This window comes from Molothrus aeneus, unplaced genomic scaffold (assembly GCF_037042795.1).
Source record: "Molothrus aeneus isolate 106 unplaced genomic scaffold, BPBGC_Maene_1.0 scaffold_35, whole genome shotgun sequence".
NCBI lineage: Eukaryota > Metazoa > Chordata > Aves > Passeriformes > Icteridae > Molothrus > Molothrus aeneus.
This window is the reverse complement of record NW_027099016.1, coordinates 3,245,894-3,267,724: the sequence shown is the minus strand read 5'-3', so window position 1 is coordinate 3,267,724 and position 21,831 is coordinate 3,245,894. Positions and strand designations below refer to the sequence as shown.

The following is a 21,831-nucleotide window of genomic DNA, read 5'->3' as shown; positions in this document are numbered from 1 at the left end:
ACCCCACCGCCCATACCGGGCGAAGCAGGACGAGGACGGCCCGCCGAATCCACAGAGCCCGCAGAAACCCACGGGGCTCAGCCCCCCAGCACACCGTCCGGAGGCGGGGAGGGGGACTCCACATCGGACAAAAACTCAAACTCCCCCTCCTCCACGTCCGAGACAGAAGAGCTTCCCTGGGAACTCTGAGGGGTACAAGAACCAGACCCCTCCCAAAGCTCCACACATCTTTTCCACTGCACCAGCAGCGGTCCCGCATCTAGAGTGCAATCATCAAAAAGGGCCTCCATGAGGCGGGTCCCCACATGAGACCACTCCTCCCTGGAGAACACCTTCTCAGGACCTGAAAGAAACCCTCGCTCTCGGGCCCACAGAAACAATCTCTCAAAATCATCCCAGGAAACAGAAATCTGTTTCCACTCCAGGACCCCCCTCCAAAGATCCAAAAGGAGGAGATCCTCCTCAAAACCCACAGCGCTTGCCATTACCCTAAGAACCGCAGGCAGAGCACCAAAGAGAGAGGCGGGGGGGAAAACCTCACCGCAGTCTGCTGCAATACACACGTTGGGGTCACCAGATGTCACTATAGGACACAAAAGAACACACACTCACACCGTTCTCAAGGTGAAAGAGAAAAAAGGGCCGTTTATTTTCTGACTCCAACATTTATAGTTTTCCAAAAGTGACAGTGGATTGGAGGGTGACAGTGGCACCTCTCCAATGCCACTGGTTAAACCAACAGTCCATCAACTCTCTCCTCCTCCATAAAGGAATGCAAAACAATGAGTTATTTACAGAAAGTGTGTGAGAAAGTTCACTACAAGAATGTCAACATCAGAAGGCTTAGAAAATCTTAAAAAACCAGGGTGACAGGAATCTCCGCATGACTTTCATCCAGAAAGCATACTAATTTTGAAGCTGCCAATGTGCACTGTGCTCCTGTTGGAAGGAGGTCTGGGTCGCTGGGGAATCGGCTGAAGACTTTGCTGAGGGCGTCTGCTTGACGTTCCTCGATGACTGTTCTTTTTGCTGTTGTGTCACTGCCATCACTTGTGTCAACGTGCGCTGACGGTTTGTGGGCGCGCTCCTTTTCCCGTTTCCCGGATACGGTAAAGGATTCCCTTCCACGTCCGTCTGAGAATAACATTCTTTCACAGAGTGCCTTCTTCTTCCGCACCGTGCACAAAGTGGCTTTTCTGGTTTTTGCGTCTGCACTTGTGCGTGTGCTTGTGGACAATTCTTCTTCAAGTGCCCAAACGCTCCACACTTGTAGCATTGTCCTCCCGACAGATTGTTCTTTTTCTGGATGGTTGCAAGAACTTTACCCTGTTGTTGAAGTACTTCTTCCAGCACTTTTTCCAACACTTTGTCTTCCAACTATTTTTCCGTGTCTTTTCATCTGTTCTTCCCATTCTCCTCTCAGCTCGTCCCTCACGATCGACGCGACATGCTGAGGTGTTCCCACCTTGCTGCATGCCTCCACCAGCTCTGCCAAGGATGGTCGTCCTGGCATTGCACTGATGACCCGTTGACAATCCGGGTTGGCATTGCCTAAGGCTAGACTTTCCATGAGAGGTCTCTTCACTGCCTCATCAGTCACTTGTCGATCCACAGCTTGCGAGAGTCGATCTATGAATGACGAGAATGGTTCCGTGGGACCTTGCCTGATGCATGAGAATGGAACGTCCTGAACTCCCGCTGGAGCAATCTGCAAGATCGCTCTGTGTGCTGCTTCCTTGATGTCATTCAACACTCGTCGTGGAAGTCGTGCTGCTTGCTCTGCTGGACTGTCATCTGGAGGATCCCCTGCCAACTGTGCCTCTGTGAGATTTGCGTTTGGCCCACCTTGATAACTGTTTCTCAACTCTGTGAGATACCTTTGCCATCTTGTTTCCCAGATGAGACTCTGTGTGTCCGTGAGAATCATTGACACAAGGCTTTGGATATCATATGGTGTGAGGTCGTACATATTGAATGTCCCCCTCAGGAGTTGTTTGAAGAATTGTGATTTCAGCCCATTATTCTGAATGACCTTTCCTAAGTCTTTGACTACTTCATGACCCAACCTTTCCCACCTCAGATTCTGACCTTGTGCATCGTATGTCACTGGCATTATTATATCTTCTGATCCTTTAAACAAATCTTTTTCTTTTGCTAGCATTTTTCTAATTTTTTTCCAGTCCGTTGGTTCCACTGGCTGTTCTTCTTCCTCCTCTGAAAACCCCATTGGCAGTTGCATGCATACTGGAATCGTGGAGGTCCTTGGTGATTCTTTGTTCCACATTCTTTGTTTTGAGGTTTTTGGTCTCGCTGCCAAATCCGAAAAAGAAACTTGAGGTTCTCATGATCATGTTCTTCTTGCTGTATCAAAAGAATGCAGAAAGCTTTTTGCTGCTTCTGCTGCCGAAAACATCCTTGCGGGAATTCCTTCTGATGCTGTGATTGGTATCATGTCTTCTCCTTGTGATTGCGCTTCATCTGAATTGTCCTCAACTTCAAGAGATCCTGAAGTTGACGAGGGATTATCCATTTGTTGTGTTGTTCTTGTTTTCTTTGATGTAGTTTTCTTTTTATACCTTGTTGGAAAAATCGCTGCATTGTTGCAATCTCGCCAGCAGGTGGCGCTGTGGCGCTGTCGAACAGGCCTGGCATGTCCTGCACTGCGGTCATCCCCCCATGAGGTGGCGCTGTCGTCTGCCTGGCCGACCGTGATGACGGCACGAACTCGATCGGCTCCTGTTCAGCAGACTGCAACTCTTGCGATCGTGTTTGAGACCGAGTCTGCATGGCTGTTGACTGAGCTGACAGTGGAGGTTGAATACGTGAATGTCTCCCTTGGATGGAAGAGGTTTGGACCACAGGGATTGAAACTGAAGGCATCGGGATCAGAGAGGGGGTGCAGCCCCGGGATGTTGAACCCCGATCACAGCCCCTCCTCCTGGCCCGAGACGTCACGGGGGATCGGACCCGCCTCTGACCGTGCTCTGCCCATACTTTCTGCGCATGCGCGCCCTCGGGAAAGCCTCCTGCGTCCCCTGAACTGACGTCACTGTCTCCGTCCCGCTCCGCCTCTGAAGTCTCCCCCCGGTGTCTGTTCCTGACCCTCTCTCCTCCTCCTCTGATGCTGTATCCACACCCCCCGCCGGAGCGTGCAGCCCTCCCCCTGGCGGTACCCCCTTTCACGCTGCGATCCGGGCTGATCTCCGCGTCATGACTTCCGGGTTTGATATCATCACCGTCCGTTCCCTGTGTCTCCCTACGGTAGCCGGCTGGAGCCCTGCAGCTGCTCCACCCTCACTGCCCGCGTCTGACACTGCTGCATTGGTTTGAGAGCCCTCCCCAGATGTCCCGCGAGCCTTGCCCTTCATGTGCACTTTTGGCACCGCGCCAGCCAAGATTGCCACCGCCCTCGGCGCTGCGCCCGCAAAAGCCACACCAGAACCCGTGTCCCCCATTGCCTCCATGCCCCTCCCGCCAGCTAGCACCGCTGCTGTGCCTGCCGTGAGAGAGCGCATCCCCCCTTCCCTCTTGTCCCCCTTTGACCCCCCTTCCCGTCTCCGCCACTTGTCTCATCCTGTCTCCCTCTGGCTCCTGCGAATCGGGAAAGTGCGCTCCTAAGGAACGACCCATTTCCTCGATCTCGCTGGGAGAAAATCTTAACTCGTCTGGCATTGGAATGGTGTCGTCTGTGCCTGAGTTGGAGCCTGAAACCCCTGCCCTCTCTGGGGTTTCAGGACGTTTTGGAGGTCCCTTGGGTTTTCGGGAAGGTGGGACTGAAGGCAATGACATTTCTCCCTGCTCCCTTCCTTGGGAGCTGTTTCCCCCAGGCCGATTGGGATCAGAGCCAATGTCCGATTGGAGCCTTGCTCTCCTCCCTCTGCCCCTGTGGGATTTGTAACAAGTTGTTGCCTGGCCGACCCCCTAGACTGAGCTGAGGTCGCCTCTAACATAATTCTTGCAGAAGACAGCAATTTCAAGGCCGTCTTATCATCCTTCGTAGCTGAGAGATAGAGGTGCCTATTAATTTCCTGCCAAAAACCCACTTCAAACAACAGACGCATCTCTGAGTACGGGTAATTATACCGCACCCATAACAACAGATCTTTAAGCTTTTTCTTTGGGATCCCCTTAGTGTGTGCGTCTGCCACGCCTTGTAGGTCAGACAGAACCTCTAATTGTTCCTGGGACAGTACACCCCCCATGTTCTTAATTTTTGACCTTCTCACTGAATTTGTGTCGTCAGAGCAGTCCGAAGGCTCCTGGTCACCGGCCCGCAGGTCACAGGAGATGGATTCAGAGGCGCCTTTCTGATTCCCATCTGGGCTGTTCTGCTACGAACCTTCTTTGGCAGAAGTGGAGTGTGATGTTCTCAGTGGCTGCTGCTTCTTCTGACTCCTCTGGCTGCTTTCCCAAGGAGTTATCAGTGTTCTCCTGGGAACAAGTCCAGCTCTGGAGCTGCCCGCTCGGCGCTCTGAGGTTGCCCCTCTGCGAGAGGTGCACACCAGAGCCCACCAGGGTCAGCAGGTGCCCGCCGGGCGCCCACCCAGGGACACCAGATGTCCGGTCGGCTGTCTGTCTCTGCCCGGACAGGCGTAGGGTGGAACTGGGGCGCCCGCGCTTCAAAGGACGAGTCTGGACTCTTCAGTTTTTCAGTCTTCAGATTGTTTATTCTACTTTATCTACAGAATTTTCTTTCTGCCCAACAGAGGTCTGACCTGCAAGGCAGCCAAGGGCACTCTGACCTCCCATGGGGATGTCGTGTCTTTTTATACTAAAAACTACATGTATCATATTCTCTCGGTAACTCTGGACATCCAGAGTGATGTGCTGAGTTCCCACACACATGGACAAAACAGTAATTTCCTCGTGTGATAAATTATTTCCCATTATTTTTCCCAATCGCTCACCTCAAATCAGACGTCTGATTTAGCTCCGGACCTCCGCAGCATCCCTGCTGCCTTCACTCATATTTTTTTTAGGGTACCCTTCAACTTTCTTTTCTTCTTTACCGTCCTGTTACAATCATGGCAGACGGCCACCAGATGTGGCTATAGAGCACGACACAGTACAATAATACACGACTCCATCAAAAGGGTGCAAGAGAGAAATTTATTAGACCAACGTTGCTTTCAAAGTTATTCCGGATATTTACACCCATCTAACACACATACAGTGCCCATTAGCCACAAAAGAGAAACAAAGTTCCCAGCAGGCGACCAGGGATCCACGTCACTCTGCGAGCCAGCCAGAGTCCATAGCTCTTAACTTTGTCTCCTTCCTCTGGTCTCCCTGGTAACGACCTTGGTGTTCCTTCAGGAGAGATATGGGGCTTCTCCTTATCTTCAGGAGGCCCTGCTAGCTCACAGGGACAGCACAGAATGTATTTCCTACAAAACCATCATTCTCCAGATGTGGTTCCACTTCAGGGGCACAAAGGTATTCCTGAGTTTCGACATTATTCAGACATTCCTGAGTGGCTTTGATGTTCTGGGAACATTTGTTTTGTTTTAACATCTGACTTGTCTGCAGGACATACTGTAAATTGGGTCAATGTGTTTTATTTCTTCTCCTGGTTCCATCCTGTTTTTTCACACCCCCTGATCAATTCATAAATTCTTCTCACATTTGTGTCACTGTTACCACCTGGAGAGGCCAGTCTGCAGATATGAGACACAACAGAATTTTTTTACACCGTTCTCTGAGTCAATTACACCGAAACATTTTACCATTGTATGGTCTCTATTTAATTTTTCCCTAAGGCCTATGATATAATATCTACTTATTACACTACTATTAACTAGGCTATATGGTGCACATATAAATTGATAGATTATATTGTACCATAAAGCAGCTACAAGAAATTATAAATTGGACTATATGAAAATACTAGTGATCAAGAATAACATGAAAAAGCCAATACAGAAATGCAAAAGCCAATTATTATATTGTCATTTAAAACCCAGCTCTGCTGCAGCCACGGTGGAAAGCTGCCTCTGCTGCAAGGTACCAAGGGTCTCATTCACCCTGGACCTGCTGCCCTGTCCCTGAGCATCACTGCGTGCCCCTGAGTGTCCCAAATGACATCACCCCAGGAATTCCCATCATGGTTTAGGACAATTTCAATGAAAATTCCCAGAAAATTCCCCAAATTTGTCTCAAATTTGGAGGAGGCAGGGGACAGGTGACACGAGTGATGTCCCTGATGATGTCACTGCCCCGATGACGTCACAGTGGTGACATCACTATTCCTGAAGTAGCCTTGGGATGTTCTTGATGTTTTTTTGGCAATGCTCGGCCACCAAACAGCACCAGGGCCACCAGGGTCAGAGTGGAAACTCCAAAAGAGGGCATGGATGTCCCCAAGTGTCCCCAGGAAGTGACGTGTGGTCAGGCTGGCGCTGGCATCCCACAGCTACTTGGCCTCGGCCTCCACAGCCACCGAGGCTGTGTGGAAATTGGGGACACCTCCCTGTCACTGTCGAGGCGGTCACGACACAAAGCAGAGACCACAAGCAGTCTCAGATGGCAACACTTTATTATTGAACATGGCTGACCTTTTATACACTTTCTAATCCTTTATGCTTCTTCTGCCCTAACTATTGGCCACAATAAGTCAACATAACACTATTGGTGAAAAGTTACAGTGACTTCAACTAACTTTCTAAAAATACTTTGTCCAGCTGCAAAGTTCTCTTATCTTTCTTCAATTCCTCACTTCTCTCGGTCTCCTTGGTTACAGCCTTGGAGAGAGCTCCTTATCAGCTTCTTCTTGCTTCTCAGCTCCTTCTCACTCCTTTAGCTAACAGGCCCACTGTTAGACGCTCCCACAATTCCCCCTTTTTGTTTTTGAATTGTAAATACAGCTGCTATGGATTTTTGCAGGGACCTTTGCAAAAATCCAAGCAGAGAGGGGAAACACAAGACAATAATCACAACCATCAACAAAATTAACATTCCCATTCTTAATACAATCATTCCTGTCCTTCATCCATCTTTAAGTACTGATATCTGACCTTAGCCAGTGTCATCCGCACGTTCTGCTTCAGCTGCGGCACCATCCATCCTGTCCCTTCCTGTGTGCTCCAGGTAAGGTTTAACACAGTGAGCAGGAACCCATCGAGGACCATTATCTGTCAAAACACAAGCATAACCCCCCCCCAGGTTATCAGTTCCACTGGACCAGACCACATACCAGTAATTAAATCCTTGACCCTTACCTTGACATTTCTATGGAAATCTGGTTGCCTAGAATTCAAAGAAGAAAAATGGTAAAAGGTTGGAGATAACTGTGAGTCAGGTAAGGGACGCAAAAAGTTTAACACATAAACAGCTTTCTCTAATCTCACTTGAGGTGACTCCTGTTGCATTCCCCCTTTTTGTTTTTGAACCTGACGTTTAAGAAGACTGTGAGCCCTTTCAATGATTGCTTGGCCTGTGGTGACATGGGGAATGCCTGTTGAATGCTCAATGCCCCAAGCACGAAGGAATGCTTGCATTTTCTGTGAAGCATATGCTGGGCCGTTATCTGTTTTTACGTGACACGGAACACCTAGGACAGAAAAAGCATGATAAAAATGACAAATAGCATCACAAGTTTTTTCCCTGTGAATGCTGAAACAACCATTGCATGAGAAAAAGTATCAGCTGTGACATGAACATACTTTGGGCGACCAAATTCTGGCATTTTAGTAACATCAGTTTGCCATTCCTCTAAAGCAGAGAGACCCCTAGGGTTGGTACCATAATATTGAGTGACATGAGTCATGTGACAGTCAGGACAAGAAGAAAGAATTGATTTTGTTTTACCAGGGGACAATTTGAATTGCTGCTGTAAAGCTTGAGCACTCTGGTGAAAAAATTGATGAGATAAAATTGCCTGCTGCAACACATTGGGTACAGTTTTGATTGCAGCAGCAGCTACTAGAGAATCTACATAGGCATTGCCTTAAAAAAAAAATCCCGGTAATGATGTATGGCTATGAATGTGCATGATGAAGTAAGGATGCTTTCGAGCACCAATAACTGTCCATGACTTCACTAACATGATAAACAATGGCTTCTCTTGAATATTATGCAACACTGCTTGATCTAAATGCTTAACCAAATTTGTAACATAAATGGAATCAGTAACTATATTTACAGAACCAGGAAATAAAGTAAAAGCCAAAAGAACAGCACAAAGTTCAACCAATTGAGGAGATCCCTGCTGAATCATTGTTTCCTATTCCCAGTGATCATCCTTTCTCCAAGCCACAGCTGCTTTTCTGGTTTTCCTGGATCCATCTGTAAAAACTGTTATACCTTCCACTGGAACGGGAGAACAAATTTGTTTCCCTTCAAAAGGAATCTCTTTAGTCAGTGTTAGAACAGGATGAGAAGGCAAATGGTATTTTATTTGGCCTGTAAAACAAGATAAGGCAGATTGCAACTCATGATTATTTTGAAAGCACCATTCAAAATACCACTGTTGTACAGGTATCACAATGGTCACAGGGTTGTGTCCCAAAATCTTACGACAACGCCTGCGGCCCTTGCAGATGATAATATCTGCAAAAAGCTCATAATGTCCTGGAGCTGTTTTCTGAGATCTGAAAGATCAAAATATCCATTCCAGAATATGCAGTTGATCTTCCCAGTTGTCACTCCATTGACACAGTATCCCACATGGTATTTCATGGTCTCTCAAAATAAACAATTGAACTCCAACAGAGATATCTATCCTGTTAACAAATTTGTGTGCTAGGGCTAATTCAATTTCTTCTAGGGTCATTTTTGCTGCTGGGGTCAATTGCCTCCTATCACTAAAGGAGGTGATGCCTGAGAGCAAATCAAACAATGGCTGCATCTGATGATTAGTTATGCCTAAATATGATTGAATCCAACCTATCGAACCAACCAATTTCTGTCCATCAGTAGCAGTTTTAACATCAATGTCTAACTTCACAGTTTGAGGCATAACTTGAGTGTTGGTCACCAACATACCTAGATAATTCCAAGGCATGTGTTCCTGCACTTTCTCTGGGGCCATGATCAGACCAAAAGCTTTCAAATTTGTCACAGCACATTGTTTAAGAGCTGATAACTGTTGTTTGTTATCAGATGCCAACAAGATATCATCCATGTAATGATAACAGTAGCAGTTTTTAAATAGCTCCCGCACTTTTGACAAGGCCTGTGCCACAAACCATTGACAAATAGTTGGCAAATTTTTCATGTCTTCGGGAAGTACCTTCCATTGATATCTTTTATTGTGTTCAGGGTTCAGCATGATTTATGGAAGGCACAGTAAAAGCAAATTTTCTTTGTCCTGCTCAGCCAATGGAATAGTGAAGAAACAATCTTTCAGATCAATGACAACTATTTGCTATTCCTGTGGAATCATTGTAGGTGTAGGAAAACCTGGTTGTAAAGCTCCCATTGTTGCCATTACAGCATTTATCTGCCGTAAATCATGTAAAAGTCTCCATTTTCCTGATTTATTTTTTATTACAAAAACAGGGGTATTCCAGGGGCTGAATGATTCCTCAATATTTCCTGCTTGCAATTGTTCTGTGACTAACTCTTGCAGGGCAGTAAGCTTTTCAGTAGTAAGGGGCCAGTGGTCAACCCAGGCAGGTTTATCTGTCAACCATATCAGGGCCACAACTGGACGTTCATTGCCCTGCATCACAGTGGCCCCCGTTAAAAATCCGTAGTAATTTTGACACCCCATTGAGATAAACAATCTGGTCCCCACAAACTTTGAGGAGCATCGGCAACATAGGGTCTGATGTTAGCTTGTTGGCCATCAGGATGTTTCACATTAATTACAATGGCTGACAGGCCACCTGTTGTAGCACCCCCAGACCCCAGGAGTCCAAAACTTGCATGAGTGAGAGGCCACGACTGAGGCCAGCAAAGTCACGAGAGTATTGTGACATCTGCTCCAGTGTCAATCAAACCTGTTACTGATACGGTTCCTGGATGGACATGCATCCACTGGTGGTGAGGATGCATGTCTTTTCTGGATGGTTCTCTGTTACTTTCTCAGCCCAGAACGCTTGGGGTACTCCTGTTGATCCAAAACTTCCTGTGCCGTGACTTCGGCCCACTGTATTTGGAACAAAACTCACAAAAGGTACAATTTGAGCAATGCAGGTTCCTTTCTGAATAGTGACAGGAGGGTCATCGATGGATACCATAGCATGAATCTGTCCCAAATAATCAGCATCAATAAGCCCTAGATGCACATGAATACCTCTAAGTGTGGTACTTGATCTCCCTATTAAAAACGCACTCAATCCCCATCCTATCGGACCATAGGCATCGAGGGGCGCTTTACATATTTCTTTTGTCAGAATGGTTACTGTGTCAGCGGTGGGTATATCAATCCCTGCGGACCCGCTTGTTGCCCCTGAGTATTGTTCACAAATGAGCAGCTTTGCAGTGCTGGGAAGGCCCGCATTTGCTGTTGTGGTTGTTGGGGTATTTGTTTCCCCACGCGCCCCTTCGCGCTCCTCTTTGGGTTTCCCGGCAATAGCTGAACCATTTGCATGATATTTACTCCTGCACTGTTTAGCATAGTGCCCAAGTTTAGCACAGCGATTGCACACAACATCGCTGCCTGCACTTGGCTTAAATGTTGTTTTCCGGACAACATTTGACACTGTGGTACACTGTGACCTTACGTGCCCTTGTTGTCCACAATTATAACATTTTGCTGAAGGTCTTAGCACTGCAGCAAGAGCTGCCATTTTATGCTCGACTGAACCAACTTTCGAGCAAGCAGTAACCATTTCAGACAAGGTGGGTTCCCCAGGTAAAGTGTCAATAATCTTTCTGCAGTCTGGGTTTGCATTTTCTTTAGCCAATTGTATGCACAATTTGTCTTGCAAAGTTTCATCATCTACCTGTTTCTCAATAGCTGCAGCAAGTTTTTCTGCAAATTGCAAAAATGGTTCTCTCATCCCTTGCTGTATAGTGACATATTTCTGTTTTGGAGCTGCCCTTTCCATTGTTTTAATCAGGGCACTCATGCCAATTTGCTGAGCTTGCGCCAAAATCGAAGGATCCCACCTTTCCTGTAAATCTGGGTTGGCAAAAGGCCCAGTGCCCAGTAGGGCATCAACACCCACAGCATGACGAGGGTCGTGTTGAGGCAACTGCATATTTGTTAAAGCTGTGCGTTCAGCCGCTCGCCTCCAAGTGTCTTGAAATACACCATATTGTACTGGTTGGAATAAAATTGTAGCAATATGCATGATGTCATAAGGTGCAAGCATATCTGCATTAATTACACATATTAATTGCATTACCTGTGAGGAATTAATACCATACTGAGCCACTTTTGATTGGAGATCTTGCACAACCCTCCAGGCAAAGACGTGATGACTGTCATCCTGCCCTGTTCCAGGAGCTGCTTTAAAACCTGGAGAAGCCATAGGGTTATCACAGGCAACATTTGCATTGGCACTGTTCTCCTGAGGTACTCTTGGAGCACCTAACCTTTCTATCATGTCCCAATTCTTTTCTTCAACTGCTTTCCTCCTAACAAATTCCCAAAACTCCTGAGGCTGTCGAGGAAGCGCAGTTACTTGACATGGAGGCAAAGTCCATGGGGCAGCAAGGCTAGAGCTCTTGGGAGGTAAAGAGGCCAGAGCTCCTTGCCCCAACTCAGGTGTTACTGCGGGCGACTCATCACTTGCTTCGCTGTTGCCGTCACTGTGAGGTAGCAGAGGATACGACCTTGCAGGTTGTTCATGCAGCTCAGAGGGGAGCGGGGGGCGGATGGCTGGACTAGAGCGGAGGGAAACGGGGGGGCAGACGGCTGGGTTTGTCTCTCTGCTAAAGACATTTCAGCTGACTGGCGTAGTGGTGTAGTGTATACAGGCACCATCGTGAGCTGCTGTGCAGGTGTGAGATAAAGAGGTTTAGGGGTCTGATAAGAGGATGCTATGGCAGGTTGCCCAGAAGTTTTGGCAGCTTTCCCAGAAGCTTTGGCAGCTTGCCAGGTAACTTGCATGGCACCCGGACTTTCTTCAAGTTCCCCATCAGAGGCCCCCTCTGCCTCATCCCCCCCCCCCCCGTCGGGTTCTGTTATCTGCCCCAACTCTTCGTCCGCATCCTGCTCTGCTTGTTCTCGCTCTGTTTTCCATTCCTTTAATGCCTCAAAGAGCTGTTCCCAAGTAACTGCTAGATCGACAACCGTTTTATCTCCTGCTTGGATGACTTCCCACAGTCTGTCCCTGACTTTTTTCCATGCCTTAACACTAAAAGCTGTGTTGGGATCAGTGCCAAAATCCTGTGATTTAGCCCACAGCAATATATTTCGAAGGGCATAGTCTGAAGTATTAATTCCGTTATTCCTTAACAAAACTTTCCGTGTAGCCAGAACATTTTCTTCCTCTTTAGATAAATTATGTCCCATTATTACTAGTTGGTGGCTCACCTACTTCCAGGTGTCTTGATAGGAGGAAATCAGGTCCGGACCTCCCTGTGGCTTCCACCTGCCCCTCTCAGCTGCACCAACGCCGCCTCCCCCACTACGTCCCAGTGGGTCACGGTTGCCAGTTGCTAGGACCCCGTATGGGCCCCCACCGACTCTGTTCTTATCACGTCGGGGCAGAGGGGAAGTGTCGCTGTCGAGGTGGTCACGACATAAAGCAGAGACCACAAGCAGTCTCAGATGGCAACACTTTATTATTGAACATGGCTGACTTTTATACACTTTCCAATTGTTTATGCTTCTTCTATCTTTACTATTGGCCACAATAAGTCAACATAACACTATTGGCGAAAAGTTACAGTGACACAACTAACTTTCTAAAAATGCTTCGTCCAGCTGCAAGGTTCTCTTATCTTTCTTCTCTCCTTGGTTACAGCCTTGGAGAGAGCTCCTTATCAGCTTCTTCTTACTTCTCAGTTTCTTTTTGCTCCTTTAGCTAACAGGCCGCTGTTAGTCCCTTTCACAATTCCCCCTTTTTGTTTTTGGACTGTAAATGCAGCTGCTATGGATTTTTGCAGGGCCCTTAGCAAAAATCCAAGCAGAGAGGGGACACACAAAACCACAATCACAACCATCAACAAAAGAGAAGGGTTTAATATCTCTGTCATTAAAAATGTAGTCATTAAAGGGGAAGCCAGAATGGGGGTAGGAGATGTCTTCTTAGTTCCTGGAGCAGGTGTCAACTTCTTTGGAAAAGACTTACAAATCCAGCTGGGAATAGAGGCAATACCAGAAGAAGAAAAGGCTGTGGACAAACTCTTAGAAATAAAATAGTGGTGTGTACACCTCATGCGGTCCAAAATATGTTAAAATCAAAAAGGAAAAAAAAAAAATAAAATGCTGGGGAAGAAATGGTTAGTAGACTCTAAGATGTAAAAATGTGAAATAATGATAACTTAACACTAGAAGTAAAAAAAAGTTTGAATCCAGCTCAATTTTTTTTGGCAAACAAAAAGGTACCTTAACACATGATTGTTCAGAAATTGTGCAATACCAAGCTGAAGTTCAGGAGGATGTAGCAGAACAAGCCCTCCTAGAGGGGGAAAAGATATATGTTGATGGTTCATCCAAATGCTTATTAAAGAAAAAGAATCCCTGGGCAGCCAGGGTGAGGGGTGTTGAGGCTGTGGGTGTTTGACCGCTCTTGTGCGGGCGGCAGAGTCTCGGGGCTGCGGCAGGGGCTGATCCATGGGGGCGGCCCCGCGTGACAACTTCCAGCGTTTGCCCCCCGGTGGAGGCGGCGCGGGGCGCGGGTTTGTGTGGGCGCCGCTGGGGCTCGGCAGCTGCTTGGTGGTGCCGGGGTCTCGGAGGGCGCGGGGTTGCTGCACACGCTCAGCAGCCCGGCAGCAGCGCTGGGCACGGTTTGCACAGTTTGCTGCTGAGGAGCGCGGCTGCCGCAGGGACGGAGCTGCCCGGGGGTGGCTCCCAGCCTGCTGGGGTCCCAGTGCAGGGCGGCAGCCTCAGCCCCAGTAGGTGGGTGAAGAGAGAGAGAGAAAAGGGGCGAAAGGGGGGCGAGGCACATCCCCAAGGTCCCCACAGGGGCCCTGCTATGAGTGAAGAGAGAGAGAAGAGGGGGTGGCATGAGAATAAGCGATAAGACCAAAGCAGAGATAGCCTTGATCTCTCGTTAATTCTCAAAAGCTCACCAAGTTATTTTTGTTCTCTTAAAGCAAGATTCTTTTATTCTTCCTTCTTTTTTTGCCGATAGGATGGGGTGGGGGGGTTGTTCTGAGAAGGTGTTAGAAGAATGGATCTGTGAAGGCTGAACAGCTAAATAATGCTCAGACGATAAAAGGCAATAGATGTTAAGACTGGCCTGGCTCTCTTTTTTTTGTTTATTTTTTTGGTTGTTTGGTTTGTTTGGTTTGGTTTTCTTTGGTTTTGGGTGGTTTTTTTGTTTTACTAATTGTGGCTCACAAGAAGAGGAATTTGCCTCTGAGTTTTCCCTTCAGTGCTGTTAAGGCTTCCTGCCTTAGAAAGAAAGGGAAGCATCCTAAGCATGGCAAGTCCCTTTTTCTCTAGGAGAACTGTCCTTTATGTGATCCCAAGAGCTGAACAGCCTAGCGCAGCTGAAGACTCAGCTGGGTACAAGAGGAACAAGCAGCTGTGGCCAAAAAAACCCAAAAAACCCAACTTGTTGCTAAACCCAGGAAGTTTTGAAGAATGCTAATGGCAAATCCTGATGTAGAGTTGCCTTTCCTCCAGTCACTGTTCTGTGCTATTGAGAAGTCCTTTTCAGGTACTACTGACAAATGAGGCAGCAATCCAAGCCAAGGGAAAAGAGAGTGGATCCAGGCCAGCAGAATCAAAGGAGCTGTGCAGGAACCTGAGGAGTGGACTAGCACATTTAAACCGGGTGATACCAAATTGGCTCCTAAGTTGGGACTGGGTGGTAACGAACTGCAACGACCCAAATGATCCAAGGAATGTACAAAGAATCACAGCTAACTGAGAAACAAGGCCAAGGTTATATCAGTGGTTTCAAGTGCCATCTGGACAAGTTCTGAGACATGTCAGATATCCAATTTGGGGAGGAATACTTCCACTCCAAACAGGAGCATCAGGACTATTTCGGTCAGAGAATTCTCATGTTCTGGCCTTAGCCTGTAACTTCTGCAAAGAGGAGGAGGAATTACAACTTCCATCAGGGCCATCCCATATACCCTGTTTGCTTCATCCTAATATCAGATATGCTGGGTTATAATGCTGAGTTAAATGTAAATGTTTAAATTGTGGGGAAAATTGGTATTGTAGTCTACACAATCGATGCTCATGTTGCAGGAAGTGTCGAGCACCAAATCTATCCCCTATCCAGATAGAACTCAGAACAACTGAAATAATAACTTTGTTTTGTGGATGGGAGTTATTAGTGCCTGTTGAGTGGGAGATACCTGAGGAACAGTGGGAAACCACAATTACAGAGTGTCAAAAATGATTTGCCTGGAAATTAGCAAAAAGGGAGTGACAAAGAGAAGAGGGCAAGACTGGATTGGCCGCTGTGCTCGCCACCGAGAAGATCAAATACACCTGCTATGGGCAGCAACCCCATAGGCATGGCAGGTGGGGGTATAAGCCATGCCAGACCTCTGTTATTCCTTTTTCTGTCACTCATCTTCTGTCTTTTCCCTTAAGGGATACCAGCAAAATCGTGTCACAAATGCTATCAAAAGCATTACAGGGAAAGAAATCAAAGTTCCTCTTTTATTACACACACCCATGTCAGCAGTCACTGCTATGACCCATCCAAATTAAGTACCTGTAGGCAAAATGGGGAAAATATTGCATTGCTAGAAACTTAGGAAAAAGTGAGAATATATTGGGAAGTGAATGTCCAAAAGGGGAGAGATGGATTTGTTTCACATTTGCCTTTAAGGGTAGAGTCCAAGATTTGGTAAAAGAACAATCAGTAAACAAAAAGGGAAAACCAGCACAGCAATCTGACTCTGTATCAGCCCCAATTAATAAGCTGAATCATATTATAAGATTCCAAACAGTTGTAGAGATAATAACAAACATAACCAGATGGGGATTAGAATTAATATCAAGTCAACAAAGCCAAACAAAACCCATAATGTATCAGAACAGATTGGCTTTAGACTCTCTATTGGCTAAAGAAGGGAGTGTTTGTGGAAAATTTAATCTATCAGGTGTAGATATATTAAAATAGATGACCACAATGAAAAATAGCCCACATACTGATCCAAAATTGGGAACCAATGTTAAAAAAACTAGCTGGTGAGATCATGTATAGAATGGTGGAAGAAATTAGGCTTCTTCCTTTTATGTGTTACAGCTGTTTGGATATTTCTTCCTTGTTTGATTCCTTGTTTTATTCAGCTAATTATCAGCGTAGTCCAAAGCATAAGAAACATTGCTCAAGCTAAATGTTTTATAAAGAATAAGAGGGGAGTTTGTCATAGATGCTGTTCCAGATTGCAATGCAAGATGTTTTCCATGACCATCTGTATGGCAGATTATCTTTGTCAAGTGGGCAGTTTGCCTTATCTCTCTCTTTGAGTGCCACATTCACTCCTCCCTCGGGAGGGGACATCTGTTGATAACAGACTATTGAATGTCACTGCATGACTGATAAGAACTGTAACATCCCATTGGGAGATGCTCCGCCCAGAGGGAGGAGCCAAGCATTGCTACCCAGATATAATCCAGAGGTTTTTGAGACACCAGCACGGCTTTCTCCACTGGATTCCCCAGAGGAACAGCAGCTGCCTCTTCTTCCACTGGATCTTCCGAGGAAGAACACATCCTTCTCTACAGGACCCCCCCTGCTCCAACAGAACCACCCCTGACACTTCAGGAGGGCTGCAGCCACATTTCCAATTGCACTGCTACCACACCCTGACCCACAGGGTGTCAGGTTGGGTTCTGACTCTGTCAGTGTTGTTCTAGTGTACTGCATGCTTTACTTTATCCTTTTATTTTTTCCTTCCCTATTAAAGAACTGTTATTTCCTGCTCCCATATTTTTGCCTGAGAGCCCCTAAATTTAAAGTTTATAGCAGTCAGGAAGGGTGGGGAGGGTTTACATTCTCCATTTCAGGGGAGGCTCCTGCCTTCCTTAGCAGACTCCTGTCTTTCCAAACCAAGACAGCCACACGTCCGGTGTCCGTGTCACGCCCCTGCGACCGTGCCGGCCACCCAGCACCGGGACTGGTCCCAAAGAGGCCGTGGCAGGGCCTGTGGAAGGCCCCGGTGCCCTTCCTGCTCAGCTGCGGTGGCAGCCGTGGGGGCTCATTCTGCTGCCCTGAGCGGGCAGAGCAGAGGAGCAGCTGCTTCTTGTTTGGGCCGTTGCTAAAGTTCCTGCTGGGCTGTGTCTTCAACACTTGGGGCAAGGTCTTGCCTGCAAGCTGGGGCAGTTTGGGTGGCGTGGGGGTGTCCCCAGGGCACGTGGAGGTGGAGCTCAGCTTTGCAATGTATAAGCCTCATTAACACCAATATAAATATGTGTGAACTATCAATAAAGTTCAAGACTTGCTGATCACGCATATTGTGTGCCGCATTTCTTCCGCCGATCCAACAAATTCCTGGTTTTGAGTCACCAATGCAATCACCTGTAAAGCCTGAAAATATGAGCTCTCATTCAAGGGCTTCCAGGAACACTTAAACCTACAGCAATTCTCCATCAGAAAACCACAGTAGCTATGTCTCCTATAGAAAGACCAGATAAACCTCTCAGTAACCAGAATGACCCTTTTGCTCCCCTTTATGACTTGCTGAGAAAAAGAATAAAATGGGATTGGACTTCTTTTCAGGAGGAAACATTGCAATTACAGATTTTTGAAGTGACAGCTCACCAAGCACTGGACCCTGTCCATCCCACAGATCCCTTTCAGGTGGAATACGGATTTGCCTCCTCACAGCTTTCCGTTCATATATGGCAGCGGGGTCCTGAGGGTCTGACAAAGCCTGTTGGTTTTTATTCCCGTGGTTTCAGAGATACTGAAAAAAGGTACACTGCCTGGGAAGGGGGGTTGTTTGTGGTTGGCTTGGGAAAAGGTAAATGTAAATGATCACAAATTGATAATTGATGCACTTGGTGCTACACAAAATAACGTTTCTTTGGCTCTCAGCTGTATCCAGGCACAATTGTGGATGCAGTCAGTTGCTGCCTCAATGATAAGAGAAGGTGAAGAAGGCACTTTTCCCACTGAAATTCGGAAAATAATTTGGGACAGTGCCACTGACTTTGAAAGAGAATTCCAATCCTGGTGGAACCTGGTGAATTTTACCTATGAGCCCATTTCAAATACAGCCACAGCTTTTGTGTTAACCATACACAATGCCTCAGAGCATTTGATTTTCCCTGTTATAGCATTAGAACTGAATTACAGCGGAGCTGTTCTCTATCCCATAGAGAATGGGCCCGTCAAATTGGTGAGAAATGGCAAACTGTTAATTTGGAATCTTGTATTGTCTGAGAACAACAAGGGCTCATCTGTGAAAGAAATGCAATCATAGCTCAAGACATTTGTTTAGACACAGAGCAAAAAATATCTGTCATTTTGGAATTTGTCCTGACAAGACTTCTGAAACAGTCCTTACATACATAGGCAATAGATGTGCTTAGAACTGCTTGTCATTTGTATTTGTAGAAAACGTGGTAGTAGATACTAAAAATCTTTCAAATTTCTGTGCTTGTAACTTTACCAAGATTGCAGGATGGGATTTCTCTTATGAAGCTCCAGTTACCTCTCACTACCTATTGCAATCCAACTACACACTGATTCACAAACTGATGCCTACGCCTATTGGGATGGATCTCACTTTGGTAAGACAACTGCTGCTCCATTGAGACTTAGTTGAAATCCTTGAGAAGATTGAGAAAAACGCACAGAAAGCCCTGGTGACTGTTCATCACAATGTGAGACAGATACCCCGTGTCATGGAAAGGGTGGAGAAAGATGCCCAGCACAGGGGGTGGGATACTCTTTTAGGTGGTCTCCTACTGCCACGGGTGTCCTGAGCAGTCTGTGTCATCCCATTGTTATCCTTTTGATACCAATCCTGCTTGGTTTTATTTTATCAGCAGTCCCATTCGTTATGAATTGGAGCATGAAACAGCTGACAAGATTGACGTCTATAGTTAATGCACACAACTTGGCTGATGTCCCATGCACTGTGGACATCCCCAAGCCTTTGACACAAGGCAATTATGAATGAAGCATATGAGTTTTAGAGTAATCCTGGATTTTCATTTATGATTTTGTGAAAATTATTTTCCACTTTTAGTGAATTATTTTAGACAATCATTTTTAAGTTAATGCTTGTATTATGATTAGTTTATTTCTTTTTGCTTTTAATTATTTGTGATTTGTTTTGCCAATTTGAGAATTGTTAAAAAAATAATACTATTTTAATTAATTAACCACTTGTAAATTGTTATGAAAATAATACTGTTATAATCAATATTAAGTATGTTTGTTTATTGTCTCCCTTTTTCCCCTCTTTTTCCTATCCTTTCTTTTCCTCCTTTTTCTCTCTCTCTCTTTTCTCTCTCTCTCTGTCATACTGTCTCTACATTTCCAAGTATACTACCAATGTACAGCAAGTCATAAAGACCCATCAGCAACACTCCAGAGTTCTGCTGATGAAGATCCCTTCAAGACAATCGTGAGTCACGGGGTCGTGTGAGAGTCTGTCCGAATTTTCCCTCATCTGCCTCACGATCATCACTGGGGACCACTGAAGAGAAGACCCCCCCTGTCTTAAATCTCTGGCTCCAAAGGAGAAAGTCATGTGCCTGAGACCTGAGAGCGTTGCCGAGCCATTGTTTGCACAGGTGTTGTTTGGTGTGTGCTGCACTGAGCCCAATGAGAAGAAGAAGGAAGCACCGTGCCCTTTGTGCAACAACATCCTTGGGAGCTGTCCCACCTCTCGGCCTGGCTGGATTCTCCTGAGTTCTGGGTGGTCCCCCCACAGAAGACCCTCACCTGTTTTACAACCACCGTGACAGACAGACTGAGATGTAAGGAGCCTCTCCATCAAGGACTGAGACACGAAACCCCCATGTGAAAAGGCCCCTCTGCTCCTTCCAAGGACTGGGACTGAAACCCCCAGCCCGGGGCAGGTGTGTGGGGGAGGCAAGCTGACCAAAGCGAGATGTGTGCCTGCAGGTTGTGACCGCTGGACCAAGAACACAATGGCTCTCGTTTACTGCTGAGAACATGGACTACCTGTTACATCTATTCCTTATTGTATCTGTTTCCCCCCTCCCCGGCAATTTCCAATAGAGTTATCATAATAAAAACCTCTGAGTTAGCCAGAGACTTGGAGATCTCCCCGACGTAACAGGCGGATCCTCGACTGGACTGGACCAAAGGACTTCGTCTCTACGTTTGGTAGCTCTATCCCCCTCTTTCCCTCTCTCTCTCTTTTGTCTCTCTCTTCCTCTATCTTTTTCTCTCCCTTAATCCCTCTCTCGCATTTTGCTGTGGTCATTCAATAAAGGTGCATTTGTTTCGATTATCATTGCAAACCCCCTTGTACCGTGTCGGTTCTTTTTGCACCCTGAGATCAAATCCACGAACCATCACAAAACCCGTCTGTGAGGACGGATCGTGACACCCCCCGAGGACCCCTCCCTAAATTCCCCCCCAAAGTCCCCACAGCACCCCGAGACCCCGCTAAAACCCCCTCAAGTTCCCCCCAGATCCTCCCCAAATGCCCCCTAAACGTCCTCAAGACCCCTCCCCAAATTCCCCCTATGACTCCTCCAGGACCCCTCACCTGTTCCTGCGCCTCCTCAGCAGCTCCCGGAGCCCCCCGTCCTCTCCCAGCGCCTCCCCCGCTCTCTCCAGCGCCTCTCGCAGGACCCGCCCGAGCCCGGGGCGGCTCCCGGGGGTCCCTGAGGGGGTCCGGGGGGCGGCAGGGGGGAGGGGGCGCCCGCTCCATGCCCGGCCCCGGGGTCAGGGGGTGCCGCTTCGGGCTCGGCTCTGATTGGCTGGAGCGGCGCGGGGAGGGCGGGAAATGCTGAGAGGAGACGCCCGATGATTGGTTGGTTTCGTAGAGGGCGTGGTGATTGACAGAAGAGGTGCGGGGGAGGCGGGCTTTGGCGAGGGGAGATTGAGGGGAGATTTGGCACGGTGATTGGTTGGTTCGGCTCGAAAGAGGCCGGAGTAGCTGCAGGGGGACCTGCGGTGATTGGTTGGTTCGGCATGTGAGAGGCGGGTGTGTCTGAGGGGAGGCGTGCAGTGATTGGTTGGATCGGGCGCACGGGGAGGCCGGTGTTCCTGAGAGGAGACTCGCGGTGATTGGTAGGTTTGGGGCAGGGTGTACCGTGATTCGTTACTTTGGGAGATGAAGCGCGGTGATTGGATGGTTGGGGGCGGGGCGCGCCGCTATTGGCTGCGAAAAGTCCGGGATTTTTAAGGGAACATTTCCAGTTTTTTGGAGAAAAACTCTCAGATTTTTATTGAAAAATTCCCATATTTTTCCAGGAGAAACATTCCCGGATTTTTTGACCCCACATGACCCAAATAACCCAAAAAACCCCAAAGCACTGGAAATAAACCCCAGATAACCCCCAAAAAACCCAAACAATACCGTAAATCCCCTAAATAAGCCCGAACAAATCCAAATAACCCCAAAAAACAAAAAAAACCCACCCAAATAAACCCATAAAACCCCAAATGATTTCAATTACACCTAAAAAAATGCCATATACACCAAGATAAACCCAAAGAACCTCAAATAATTCCAAATAAGCCCAAATAAACCCAAATAAGCCCAAACAACCCCAAATACTTCAAAATAACCCTAAATAAACAGAAATGACCCAAGTAAACCCCAAGATAAACCCCAAATAGTCCATAAATAACCCCAAATAAACCC

General features: G+C 47.0%; 2 long non-coding RNA genes and 1 pseudogene across 2 annotated transcripts; 1 reads left to right on the top strand and 2 right to left on the bottom strand.

The window, feature by feature from the left end:
- The window catches only part of LOC136570611 (uncharacterized), a 708,931-nt pseudogene that overhangs the window by 565,940 nt on the left and 121,160 nt on the right, over positions 1 to 21,831 (bottom strand).
- On the bottom strand, positions 5,090 to 7,766 carry LOC136570695 (uncharacterized). The gene is made up of 2 exons (XR_010785551.1): positions 7,014 to 7,766; positions 5,090 to 5,657 (listed from the first exon to the last, which is right to left on the bottom strand). It is a non-coding gene; the product is annotated as an uncharacterized lncRNA (long non-coding RNA).
- On the top strand, positions 18,666 to 20,469 carry LOC136570700 (uncharacterized). The gene is made up of 2 exons (XR_010785556.1): positions 18,666 to 18,769; positions 19,529 to 20,469. It is a non-coding gene; the product is annotated as an uncharacterized lncRNA (long non-coding RNA).